This window comes from Phascolarctos cinereus, unplaced genomic scaffold, assembly GCF_003287225.1.
Source record: "Phascolarctos cinereus isolate Bilbo 61053 unplaced genomic scaffold, phaCin_HiC Scaffold_8;HRSCAF=390, whole genome shotgun sequence".
Taxonomy (NCBI): domain Eukaryota; kingdom Metazoa; phylum Chordata; class Mammalia; order Diprotodontia; family Phascolarctidae; genus Phascolarctos; species Phascolarctos cinereus.
Genome location: NW_027556291.1, coordinates 76,495,238 through 76,508,126, shown reverse-complemented (window position 1 = coordinate 76,508,126; position 12,889 = coordinate 76,495,238). Strand labels below are relative to the sequence as shown.

Here is a 12,889-nt window from a genome sequence, read left to right as displayed (position 1 = left end):
TAATCCTTTTTGCCTCAGTTCCTCACCTGTCAAATGAGCTGGAGAAGGACATGGCAAACTATTGTAGTATCTTGGCCAAGAAAAACTCAACTCATGAAGTCATTCAACCGAAAAACCATTCAAACGCAGTGAGACACACCCAGACCAACACTGGTCATCTGTCATCACCACAAACAACAATGTATCCTGTATCATCATCAAAGAAAAAAAGACAGACGCTCTACAAAACCTGGGTCCAGGGAGATCACCTCCCAGAAAGCCTCATTCTTCCCACAGTTGCTTTGCTATGTTAACAAAATAAAAGCATGGCCCAAAATGCCATTTCTTTTTCCCAAGCTGAAAACCATTGACAGTGAATTGGTAAAAGGCTGGTGTGTAGTTCACCAAAGCATTTTTACATTTCATTTCCAAATCCTGTGTGACAGGAATAATGTTTTTCTCCACGACATGAGTTGATACATGCCTCTTCCTTCCCAACTAATACAGTGATTAATTTTTCCCAAAAAGTGACAATGTTACTCCTGGAGCCCCAAAGCAATCTTTTTATACTTCTCCAATTAACTCACTATCCCTCTAACCACAATGGCTCTTCAGAAAATGTTTATCCCTCCTCAAACCTCCCATGGCTCCTTCCCACACGCATCCACCCTCTCAGCTGAGAACCCTGCCTCATATCTTATTGAAAATATTGGAATCTGCACTGGGCGTGGGGTTGGTGGCCAGGGAGTCGGAGGTGGTTGGGGGGGGGGGGGGGAGACCTGCACACACTGGCAAGCAGGAGGACGGGGGCGGGGATTGAGCCACCGCTGCCTTTGCCGCCGCCAGGGTAGAGCCGGATCCGAAGCTGTAGCGGCGCCACCGGGTTTGTGTCTCTCTACCCCTTCTTCCCAATTTCCTCTTCTCCCTTCCCCGCAGTCAGCGCGCCCCGCTCGCCCCCCGTCTCTTCCCTGCCCGCTCCCCGTTCCTTCTCCCCTCCCCCATTTCCGCCATCTCCTTTCCACACTCGCGGCACCCCCAGACCATGGATCGGGGCAGCGGCAGTCGCGGGAGCAGCAGCGGCAGCAGCAGAAGCGACTCGGCCCCCGACTGCTGGGACCAGGCGGACATGGAAGGCCCGGGCCCCGCCGGCGCGCCCCTGGCCGGGGCCGCCGCCGCTGCGGCCGAGGCCGAGGCCCAGAACCTCAGCGCGGCCTTCAGCCGGCAGCTCAACGTAAACGCCAAGCCCTTCGTGCCCAACGTCCACGCCGCCGAGTTCGTGCCGTCTTTCCTGCGGGGCCCGGTCCAGCAGCGGCAGCCGCCGCCCCCAGCCCGAGCCGCATCCGCTGCCGCCGCCGCCGCCGTTCAGGGAGACGGCCCCGGAGCACCTGTGGAACCTTCTCAAGAACAGTCAGTGTTGCATGAAGGTTCAGATTCAGCTGTTAGCATGGACATTTCAGAGCCTGTTCTAGAAAATGGAGACACAGAAATGTCCCCAGAAGAAGGATGGGAGCACAAAGAACCTGGTGTAGCACAGCCTGGGGGTGGCTTTTTGGGAGGGCCTCCAGAGCAAAGTGTCCCGGAAATCATGATGGAGGAGAAAGAAGAAATCCCCCAACCTAAATCTGTGGTAGCAGCTCCAGGTGCACCTAAAAAAGAACATGTAAATGTAGTGTTCATTGGGCATGTAGATGCTGGTAAATCAACTATTGGAGGACAAATAATGTATTTGACTGAGATGGTTGACAAAAGAACTCTTGAAAAATATGAACGAGAAGCTAAAGAAAAAAACCGAGAAACTTGGTACTTGTCATGGGCCTTAGATACAAATCAAGAAGAACGAGACAAAGGTAAAACTGTAGAAGTGGGCCGTGCCTACTTTGAGACAGAAAAGAAACACTTCACCATCCTAGACGCCCCTGGGCACAAGAGTTTTGTCCCAAACATGATTGGTGGTGCTTCTCAAGCTGATCTGGCTGTGCTGGTAATCTCTGCCCGGAAAGGAGAGTTTGAAACTGGATTTGAAAAAGGAGGACAGACAAGAGAACATGCCATGTTGGCAAAAACAGCAGGTGTAAAACACTTAGTAGTGCTTATTAATAAGATGGATGACCCAACAGTAAATTGGAGCAATGAAAGATATGAAGAATGTAAAGAAAAATTGGTGCCATTTTTGAAAAAAGTTGGCTTCAACCCCAAAAAGGATATACACTTCATGCCCTGCTCAGGATTGACTGGTGCAAACCTTAAAGAGCAATCAGATTTCTGTCCTTGGTATATTGGGTTACCATTTATTCCATATCTGGATAATTTGCCAAACTTCGACAGATCAGTTGATGGACCAATCAGGCTGCCAATTGTGGATAAGTACAAGGATATGGGCACTGTGGTCCTTGGAAAACTGGAATCAGGCTCTATTTGTAAAGGACAGCAGCTTGTGATGATGCCAAACAAGCACAACGTGGAAGTTCTTGGAATCCTTTCTGATGATGTAGAAACTGATTCTGTAGCCCCAGGTGAAAACCTCAAGATTAGACTAAAGGGAATTGAAGAAGAAGAAATTCTTCCAGGATTCATACTTTGTGATCCTAATAATCTTTGTCATTCTGGACGCACATTTGATGCCCAGATACTGATTATTGAGCACAAATCCATCATCTGCCCAGGTTATAATGCGGTGCTGCACATTCATACCTGTATCGAAGAAGTCGAGATAACAGCCTTAATCTGCTTGGTAGACAAAAAATCAGGAGAAAAAAGTAAGACACGACCACGTTTTGTCAAACAAGATCAAGTATGCATTGCCCGTTTAAGGACAGCAGGTACCATATGCCTTGAGACCTTCAAAGATTTCCCTCAGATGGGTCGTTTTACCTTAAGAGATGAGGGGAAGACCATTGCAATTGGAAAAGTTCTGAAACTAGTTCCAGAGAAGGACTAAGCATTTTTCTTGATGACCCTGCACGATATGGTGAGGAAAATTGACTCTGCAAAAGTTTACTTCACACCACCTTCTCTTATTTTCCGCCCATTGATAAACTTCTCCCTATATTTTGCAAAGACAAATTTCACAGCAAAAGTCTACATTATGTCAGCTTTCTCATATTGACAGCTCTGTTGTGCCACTGTTGAATTTCACCCAAAGTTGTTTTTTTTTTTCTCCTCCCAAATTCTGCTTCCTTGGACAGATTTGGCAATAGCTTTGTAAGTGATGTGTACATAATTGCCTACAATAATGAAAACCTAAAGAAATTTTTTATTTTTAATTTTCCGCTTAGGCATATGTAGACATCTTTTTTTCCAGGCAGATCATTCAGAGCGTGAGTACGTGTGCATATGTTATAAAGACAACTACCATGTTAATAAAATATTCAATTTGAAATAAAAAAAGAAAATATTGAAGTCATTCCTTGAGAGCTCCCTCTTATCCCCTTTTCTTCCTCTCATTTCACTCAGATGCCTTCTGCCACTGTCTCCTCCACCCCTCTTTAACACATACAGATGTGCTTACTCCTTATTGAGACAAATCACTCTCTATCTGCACAAGTGGTCTCCTTACAGCCCATTTCTTCCAGCAGACTGCTCCCTTTATCATCCCCATTCTCTCACTTCAGTATCTCACTGTGTACTGACTGTTTCCCCATGCCTCCAAATATGACTATGTCTCTCCCATTGTGACTAAACTTGAAAATATCATTGACAATAGTCACCTCTATTTGCTTTCCTCTCTCTTCTTAACTCTCTACAATCTAACTGCTGCCCTCATCATGCAACTGAAACTTCTCTCACTAATGTTGCTAATCAACTCTGGGTTCTCTGGCTTTCTTCAAGTCTCAGCTAATATCCCAACACCTATACCATCTCTACCCCTAGTACATACCCATTCCAGTCTGTCCTACACTCAGCTCCCAAAATGATTTCCCTAAAGCACAAGTCTGACCATGTTCCCTCTCTCCCACTCCTGCTTTTCTACTAGATCAAATCCAGTGGCTCCCTATCAACTCAGGATCCAGTATGAAATCCTCTCTGGCATTCAAAGTCTTTCATCAAATACCCAGCCTCACCTTTCCCATTTTCTTACACCTTACACACTCTCCCTCGCCTCCCCTTCCTAGCACAAGATCCTCCATCTCCAAAATCTGTGCATTTTCTTTCAGTGGCTGTCCCCTATAACTGGAATATTCTCCCTCCTTGTCTCTGCCACCTGGCTTCTCTGGATTTCTTCAGTTCTTTGCTAAAATCCCACCACCTGCAGAAAGCTTCTCCCTTTACTGAAAATTTCCTGCACCTTCATCATGGTGATTATTTCCAGTATTTCCTGTATATGGCTTGTTTCATAGGGGTCTGACTATTGACTCATTCATTAGTCTGTGAACTCCTTGAGAGAGCAGGGACTGTCTGACAGTTCTTCATATTTCCAGTGCAGCACAGAGCCTGGCATATAATAAGCAGCTTAAAAAATGTCTACTGAATAAAAGGAACCTGATTGGGCCCAGTTTCCCCTGATGAAGCTTCCTGGTCCACTAAGGCCATGAAAAGTCCCACCAATAGGCAGTCAGGACCTCTCAAACTTGATGGATTTCTGAAGGCCACTCAAGTCCTCATACTCTTCTCCAGCACCCTGCTCTGGTAATCAGATGTGCTTATATAGAAACAAGAGTGTCTGTGTCCAGAGAAGCTGTGTCACTATATTGTTGAATTTCAATGCCGCTACCTCAAAGTAAACTTGCTACTGTTAACTGTCCAGTGATATCCCACTATCTCGGTTCATACCAACACTTACCCTGAACTAAGAGATTGCTGAGGCTCAAGCCTCCTCTAACAGCCTGGCACAAGAATGATACTCAGAGACTTCTGGATAGATTGACACTGTCCAAAGGAATCCACCTCCTGAATGTAGGACCTGCAGGGTCAAAAATTTTCTTTTATGTTGGAGTCAGAGAGGAAAAATCTTAACAATTATATACATGAAAAAGATGGGAGAATTGGGAACACCATTCTAGGCTCAAAAAATTTGAGGAAGATCAAAGTTGACAATCAAGAAAATCTGAGTTAAGCAGTTCCTTGCTTATTAGATTTTAAGTCAAATTGCTGTAGAACACAAACCATTTGTTGAGAACCTACTGAATGTTCAGCATAATGTTAGGCTGTGCAGGAGTGGTCTGGGGATAAGAATGAGGAAGGGTGGATATTAAGGGAACAATATCCCTGGGGGAGTGTTCCAGAACTAGATATTCTGTTTTCCTCCTTCCTATTTCCTTTAATTCCCTTTAAATCACAGTTCCACCAAATTCAACACCCCTTTGGGATGATAACATTGAATTCATGAATATGGATTTGTGGGTTTCAGAAAGTGGAAGTGGGGATTGGCAATAGGGGTATGTACTACAGCATTTAGTACAGTTCTTTGCACATAATAACTGCTTAACAAGTGCTTTTTCATTCATTCATTCACTCATTTGTTCATTCATTCATGGCTGTCAGTACAGAGCTCTCTTTGAACAGATGATTTGTTTGGTGCTGTTAAGTAATCAATAGTTTCCACTAAATTTTCTCTGGAAAAAAAATATAAAGGCAATGTCAGGAACATCATGAAAATACAAATGGGATTAGAACTTGAGAAGGTGGAGTTGCCGTAGCAACCCTCTCCATGACTATATTGTAACATTATAGGAATAGTCCTAATAGTTGTCATTCAGTACATACTCTGATTGCTTGAGGAAGTGTGTTGAAAGGCAATTGCCTTTCAAAGGCTATTGAGGGAGAGGTGAGGGGCAGCATGTGCCAGACAAATCAATACATCACCACCACCTTGTCCAGCATCTCCCCAGAGACCCAGATGGAGACAGACCACTGCCCTGAACCCCAGAGCCTTGGAAAGAACAGGCCCCCAAAGCCACCAGACCTGCTTCACAGCCCATCCCCCACAGACATCATGGAGGGGAGAAATCATTGGAAAGACAGAGCCCACCTCCCTCATCACTACCAGAAGCAACTGCTGACCAACTGCCAACAATACATACAAAAACACACGAGTCTTGGGAGTGGCAGCATTCTCCAGAATAGCCAGCCTGCTTCCAGCTCATCTCTCACAGCCATCAGTTGGGGAAGTAACTACTACAGAGAAGGGGCCAGCTATCTCAATTGACCTGCCAACCAATTGCCACTTACAGGGCAGGCAAGCCAGACTAGGTCAAGAAGCAAAGCAACCTGAGGGAGGGACAGGAGGTAGCCCAGGCTTCAATTTACTTTGGAATTCTAATCAGTCTGGGATGGGTGCTTCTGACATCAAGTCTAAATTTCTCTTTTTGCTAGATCCACCCATTACTCTGATACCTGACCTCTGTGTAATCTATTTGACAAGTGCCTGTCCTATATACACTGGAAGAAACTGCAGGTAATTATTCTAGAGAAGACTCAGGGCAGATATCCCTCATCACCTCATGTCCAGAATGCTACAATAACTGCTGGTTAGTCTTCCTGACACAAATCTCTGCCCACTGCAATCAATCTGCTACTCTGCTGCCAAAGTGATCTTCCTAACACATAGATCTGACCATGTCAACTACCCCCCTCCACCCGGCCACTCAAGATATTCCAGTGGCTCCCTATCACTTCAAAGATCAAATATAAAATCCTTTGTTTGTTGTTCAAAGCCAGTCCATTACTGGATTCCTCCTACACTCTACACTCTCCCTCCAGATTGTCTGTGATGCTGTGACACCCTCCTCTGCTGGTCTTTGCACAAGACACTCCATCTCCCAACTGGCCATTTTCATGGGCTATCCTTCTTGCCTGCATTGCTCTCCTTCTGCATCTCTGCTTTCTGGTTTCCCTGACTTCTTTTGAAGAGGTCTAGAGATTTGGGGTGCTGGAACCCCAAGATTGAAATGTGGGCCCTGCCTGAATGAATTCAACTCAAATCTTCTTCCAGCTAGAGAAAAAGTTTATTAGAGATAAATCATATAGGCCAGGTAATGCCCATAAGGACGAGTGGCCATGAGAAAAGCTCAGCCTTTTGGGCATGAGAGATTCTCAGCCTTTGAATGGGGGCCAGGGTGGATCTTAGATACACTAAAGTAACTTTGGGTGGCCAGGGAAGGGTCTGAGAAAATGGTCTGGGTGAGAATTCTGATTGGAATGTTTCTTCTAAATATGAAAGGCCTTCTCTTTTGCCTTTCAGTATTTCTGGTTTTGCTGCCTTGCACTCTTCAGTGTACTCTGGCTGAAGTCTAAAATGTGCACACTATTACAATAAAAAGTATAATATTCCAGACTGGAAACTGTATTCATCAATCAATCAGTCATTATCAAGTGTCTACTTTGTGCCAGGCACCGTGCTTACCTCTTTTACAAATATTATCTCACTTTGATGGGGTGTGGGCCCAAACCAGGATCTTTGCCCCTTGCCCCAAAGAGAATCTGACTCCCATTTGTTTAAGGTCCCTAGCTCCTCATCTCCCTTTGAAAACCCTAGCCCCATTTTTTGCTCTTATTCAGATGCCTTTCAAACTTCTTCCTTCCAATTCCTCTCATTATCTACTCCCATTGTCTATTCAGTCTCTTAGACATTCCAATCAGAATTCTCACCTAGACTCTTTTCCCAGCCCCTTCTCTGGTCACCCAAAGTTACTTTAGTGTATGTAAGATCCACCCTGGCCCCCATTTAAACGCTGAGCTTTTCTCATGCCCAATAGTCCTTAAGGGCGTCACCTAGCCCATATGATTTATCTCTAATAAGCTTTTTCTCTGGCTGAAAGAAGATTTGGGTTGAATTCATTCAGGCAGAGCCTGTGTGTCATGATCTAGGGGTTCCAGCACCCCTAAACCTCTAGACCTCATCAATTCGACCCTCACACAACCACATGAGGTAAATGGTATTCTTTTCCCCAAGTCACAATTAGGATACACAGTTGAAGTCATTTGTTCAACATCACACAGCTAGTAAGTCACTGAGGCCATATTTGAACTAGGGGTTCCAGCACCCCTAAACCTCTAGACCTCATCAACTCGACCCTCACACAACCACATGAGGTAAATGGTATTCTTTTCCCCAAGTCACAATTAGGATACACAGTTGAAGTCATTTGTTCAACATCACACAGCTAGTAAGTCACTGAGGCCATATTTGAACAGAGATCTTCCTGACTCCTAGTGCTCCAGAGGGATATCAAAGGCTCCTGTCACTGCTCTATTACTGCCTATGTCTTCTGGTGGATCTGTTAATGTTTCCTTTATGAATTGGGATGCTAATACACTGAGAGTGTAAGAGTTTGTTTTTACTGATGTTGGTTGGTTTATGGTTCCTTTCAGTCTAATGTAGTTTTGTTATTTATCTTTTTATTTTTTGATTATATGCTTTTGATTTGATTTACCATGATGTGCTATCTTCTCTTTTGGAATCACTTGATGCATAGCATATTGGTTTTTTTTCATCTCCATCTCCTTTAGTTTTATTTTATGTACATTTTTGTATTTCACATGTGTTTCTTGTTTATGGCATATTGTAGATTTTTTTTTTCTTCTCCAATCTGTCACTTTCTCATTTTAGTTGTTTCAATTTTCCTCTGTTTTCTACAATATTAAATGGTAATCTCCTCCACTGGATTGTAAGCTCCTCCAATAGATTGTAAGATTCCCCCACTAAACAGTAAGATCCCCCATTAGACAATAAGCACCTCATTTACACCATAAGTTCCCCCTTTAGACTGAAAGCTCCTTGAGGGCAGGGACTTTCTTTTGCCTCTTTTTGTATCTCCTGCAATGAGCACAGGGCCTAGCACATAGATGGAGCTTAATAAATTTTTTTTTGATTGATGATATTAGGGGTTTTTTTAAGTTATGATTTTTCCCTCTTTGACTATAAACTCAGTGCTATGTTCCTTCAGTTACTTTACTGTATTTTTTTCACATGGCCATGTTCCCAATGGCTCTTTTCTCCTCACCCCTAATCACCTCCTCCTGTGATCCCTTTCTCTTTGAGGTTTTGCTTAGTAGTTCTGATGGGGTTGGGATTTGGGCCCCAGAAAGGAAAAACCCTGGACACATGGCCAAGTCTCTGGCTGTCACCTAAGGCTATAATGGCCTTTCATTGTGGCTACACCCAATCTCCCCTCCATTGTCTTACCTCCTTATGGCCCCTGGCCATTTCCCACCCTTAATCCTAGCTGGTTCCATCTAGGCTCTATTACCTCATTGTCTACTTGGCCACTCCTAGATCCCTCCCACAGGCTTTCTGTATATAAGGTCCATCTTGTCTCCATTAAGATGCTCAGTTTCCTAAAATCTAGCCACAGTTTAGATTCTTAAAATCTAGCCCCTGGTCAGATTCTTATAATCTAGCTAGTAGCTTACTAATGTTTAGACTCCTCAAGAGTCTGCCCAATATGACGGATGTTCTAATAAACCTTGTCTCTGGCTGAAAGAAGGCTTGGGTCAAATTATTTCGGGCAGGATCCATATGTTGTGATTTTGGGGTCCCAGGACCCTGAACCCCTAAACCCCATCAGTTCCTTTGTTTTTTTTCTAGTTATTTACTTCTTCCCCCACTTGCCCACCCTTAGTCCAGTAGATTCCCCCTCCAACAACCAAAACAAGGTATCTCTCCTTCTTTCTTCCGCTTTTAAATCTTTCCCTATTCTTCCTCACTCATTCTCTTGAAGGCTCTTCATTTCCTGAGACTACAAGGGTTGACCTGCCCTCTTTGTTAGTCCTCAGTTTGACCCATGCACATCACACACTCCTCTTTATCCCCTTTTCATTCACTGTCCCATTTGTAGTCCCACAAATATCACTGATTCACTGATAAGGTATGGTCAACATCTGTCCATTGCTTGTAGAACTTGGTGTTTCTCAATTGAATTATTAAATTCAAATACTGTGTGTTTGGAAATCACATCCTTGTGATGATTTCTTTTCTAGAGGTGACCTATGCATCTTTTCCATTGGTATTTCATTTTCTATCTTTGGAAAGTCTGGGAAATTCTCTTGCATAACTCCCTGTATTCTAGTGCTGAGGGTTTTAGTGTTATTCTGTTCATCTGGGAAATATCTTATCCTTACACTGTCTCTGCATCCTGTCTTCAAGATGTGTTTCTTCTGCACTGGGCATATTTTCTTTAAATGGTCTTGGCTTTTGCTTCTCTTCTTTTAGATTGTCATTCACTCCTATGCAGATTTCAGTTTATGAATTCTGCTCATTATTTTTACTATGGAGGCCATAAAATTAGCTCTCATAATTAGCATGTGCAAATCAAAACAATCCTAAGGTTTCATCCTACTGCTTCAAATTGGGGAAAATGACAAGTCAAAATGTTTCAAGCATTTCACAAAGCAATTAGGAATTACGAAAATAAAGCAATTAAAATGTCATTACCCTTTGAATCAAGAGACTCCATTACTAACCTTATACCCCAAGGGAGTCATGATAAGAAAAAAAGACCCCATATTCTCCAAAACATTTGTATCAAGGACTTTTGGTGATAGCTAACAAGTGGAAACAAAAAGATGCCTATGGCTAATGGGGAATGGCTAAACAAATTAGGGTACATGAATGTAATAGAATATTACTGTACTGTAAGAAGTGATGTGCCTGATGAATATGGACTGGCATAGAAAGATGAACTGATGCAGCCTGATGTAAACAGAGCCAAGAACACAACATACACAGTAACCACAATATAAATGGAAACAGAACATCAAACTTCGAAGGTCAATGTAACAAAATCATAAAGATCAAGCATAATTCAAATGCAGATATATGAAAACACAACCCTAACCTATCCCTTTGGGGAGATAAGAGGTCCACAGGTGTTACAGATTGTTCATGTTTTCAGACTTTTTCCAATGTAATCATCAATTTGCTGAATTATGTTTTCCAATTAAAAATGCTCTTGTTCATATCAGATGGTTTTCTGGGAGGGGGAAAGGAAGGGATATGTGGGATAGTTAGGTCATATAAGATACACAAGAAATGAAAACTTATTCTTTTAAAAAGGAAAAAAATTATAATGTATATCGTAGAAAAAACAAGCAATATGGGAAAAAGATGAAGGAGTGAAAATTTAAGAATGTGTGGACAATCTGAAAGCTATACCATACAAAAGAGCCAAGATATATTATTTCAAGAAATCAAAGAAGAAAACTTTCTAGACCTGTTAGAACCAGAGAGCAAAGAGGAAATGGAATCTATACATCGCCCCTATAAAGGACCCACCAAAATGAAAACTCCCAGTGACATTACAGTCAAAATCTCAAGTTTATAGGTTTAAAAAAATATATATATCCAGCACCCTGAAAAGAAAGGATTCAAGTACCAAAGAGACACAGTCAGGAATGTACAGGATTCCCCTAAAGGAGCTGAGAGCTTGAAATATGATATTCCAGAATGAAAAGAATATAAGCTTATAAAAAAATACCTCACCCAGCCAAACAGTATAATCTCACAGGAGAAAACGTGGATTTTTATTGAAATGAAGGACTTCCAAAAATTTCTATGAAAATCCTAGAGCTGCATAGAAGCTTCAAAGACACAGCATTCAACAGAAGGGAACTCAAAGTCCTAGGTGAAAGCTTGTCTAAATTGACTTCTGGGGCTAGAGTCTAGTCAGTGCCCCACTCTCTATCATCACCATGCCAGGATAAAGGTGGAAATTGGACCCCAACAGAGAGAAAGGGGTGGATTCTGCTGATCCCAAGGGCTTTCTCCTTGGTAGATGGAAGACCTCAACTGAAGGACTATGGAGAGATAGATAAGACCATTGGAGAGGTAAGAAGAGTTGTCTTGACTTTTCTAGGCCCAACCAATCAAACAAGCATTTATTAAGTGGCCACAGTGTAAATACCAGGCACCATGATGAAGTATAAATCTTTTGTACTTTGCATTTTTCACCAGGTAAAAATAAACGTTCTCATATTATTTGTTATATTATTAGCCTGATTTCTCACATGTAAGCTTAAGGTCCTTTACCCTTTCGTTGTCAAGATTTAAAAGCAAAATTCCAGCATCCCCTGGGGAAACCATGGTTAGGTGGCAAAAGTTGCTCTAGGAGGCAGAATTGTATTCTGGAAAGGACCTTGGTTGCTATGGAGTCAGAGGACCTAGGTTCCATGCTGTCTCAAATGCTTAGTACCTGTGTGACCCTGGGCAACAATGTAACCTTCTTGGGCCTCAATTTCTTCTCACTTAGCTAGGAGGAGATCAGCGAAGTCACCACAGTGCCTGGAATGATGTTTGTTTCATTCTGATGCAGGTCTCATAACAACAGCTGCTTGCCTTAGGTGTCTTCTTATGCATACTATTCTGCAATCGGCATCTATATTTCTCTTTCCCTGGCTCTGGCTGTCTGTCTCTGTCTCTGCATCTTTGTGTCTGTCTTTGTTTTGTTCTCTGTCTCTCAATACATACAATATATATGCCTGTGTGTACATAAGTGTGCATTTGTGGGTATCTCCTAATTTTTTGTAGCCCCTGATGATTTAGATCTATACCTAGCTGACAGTCCAGGACAAAGCTGGAAGAAAGTCTTCCCTCTTCCTAGCCTAGGGATCATAATGGAGGCTTGAAAATGGATCATAATGGAGGCTGAATGCCAGCAACTCAGGATTCCGGGTATCCTTCGCAGCAATCAGTCACCATGGCAACCAGTGCTTGGAACTAGTTATGGCTGCCTTGCTAGACACTAAATTTTGCCTCTAGGGAGAACATTTTCCACCAACGGTGGTGGGGAGGGGGTGGTAGCTAACTTGATCTGGATTTCCAGTGAAAAAAGTGTGAGACCCCTGTCCTACTACTTGCTCTTTGAATGAGCCAGGGGCAAGCATCCTGGGGCCCGGAGGTTGGGCTTTTTAGCTTTTTGGACTTCAAAGTCTGCGTATTCTTTCACATTTACATTGATTAAATGATTCACCTCAT

The 12,889-nt window shown here is 42.9% G+C and overlaps 1 pseudogene; it reads left to right on the top strand.

The window, feature by feature from the left end:
• Positions 1-847: 847 nt before the first annotated feature.
• On the top strand, positions 848-3,339 carry LOC110203661 (eukaryotic peptide chain release factor GTP-binding subunit ERF3A pseudogene; annotated as a pseudogene).
• The last annotated feature ends 9,550 nt before the right edge of the window (positions 3,340-12,889 follow it).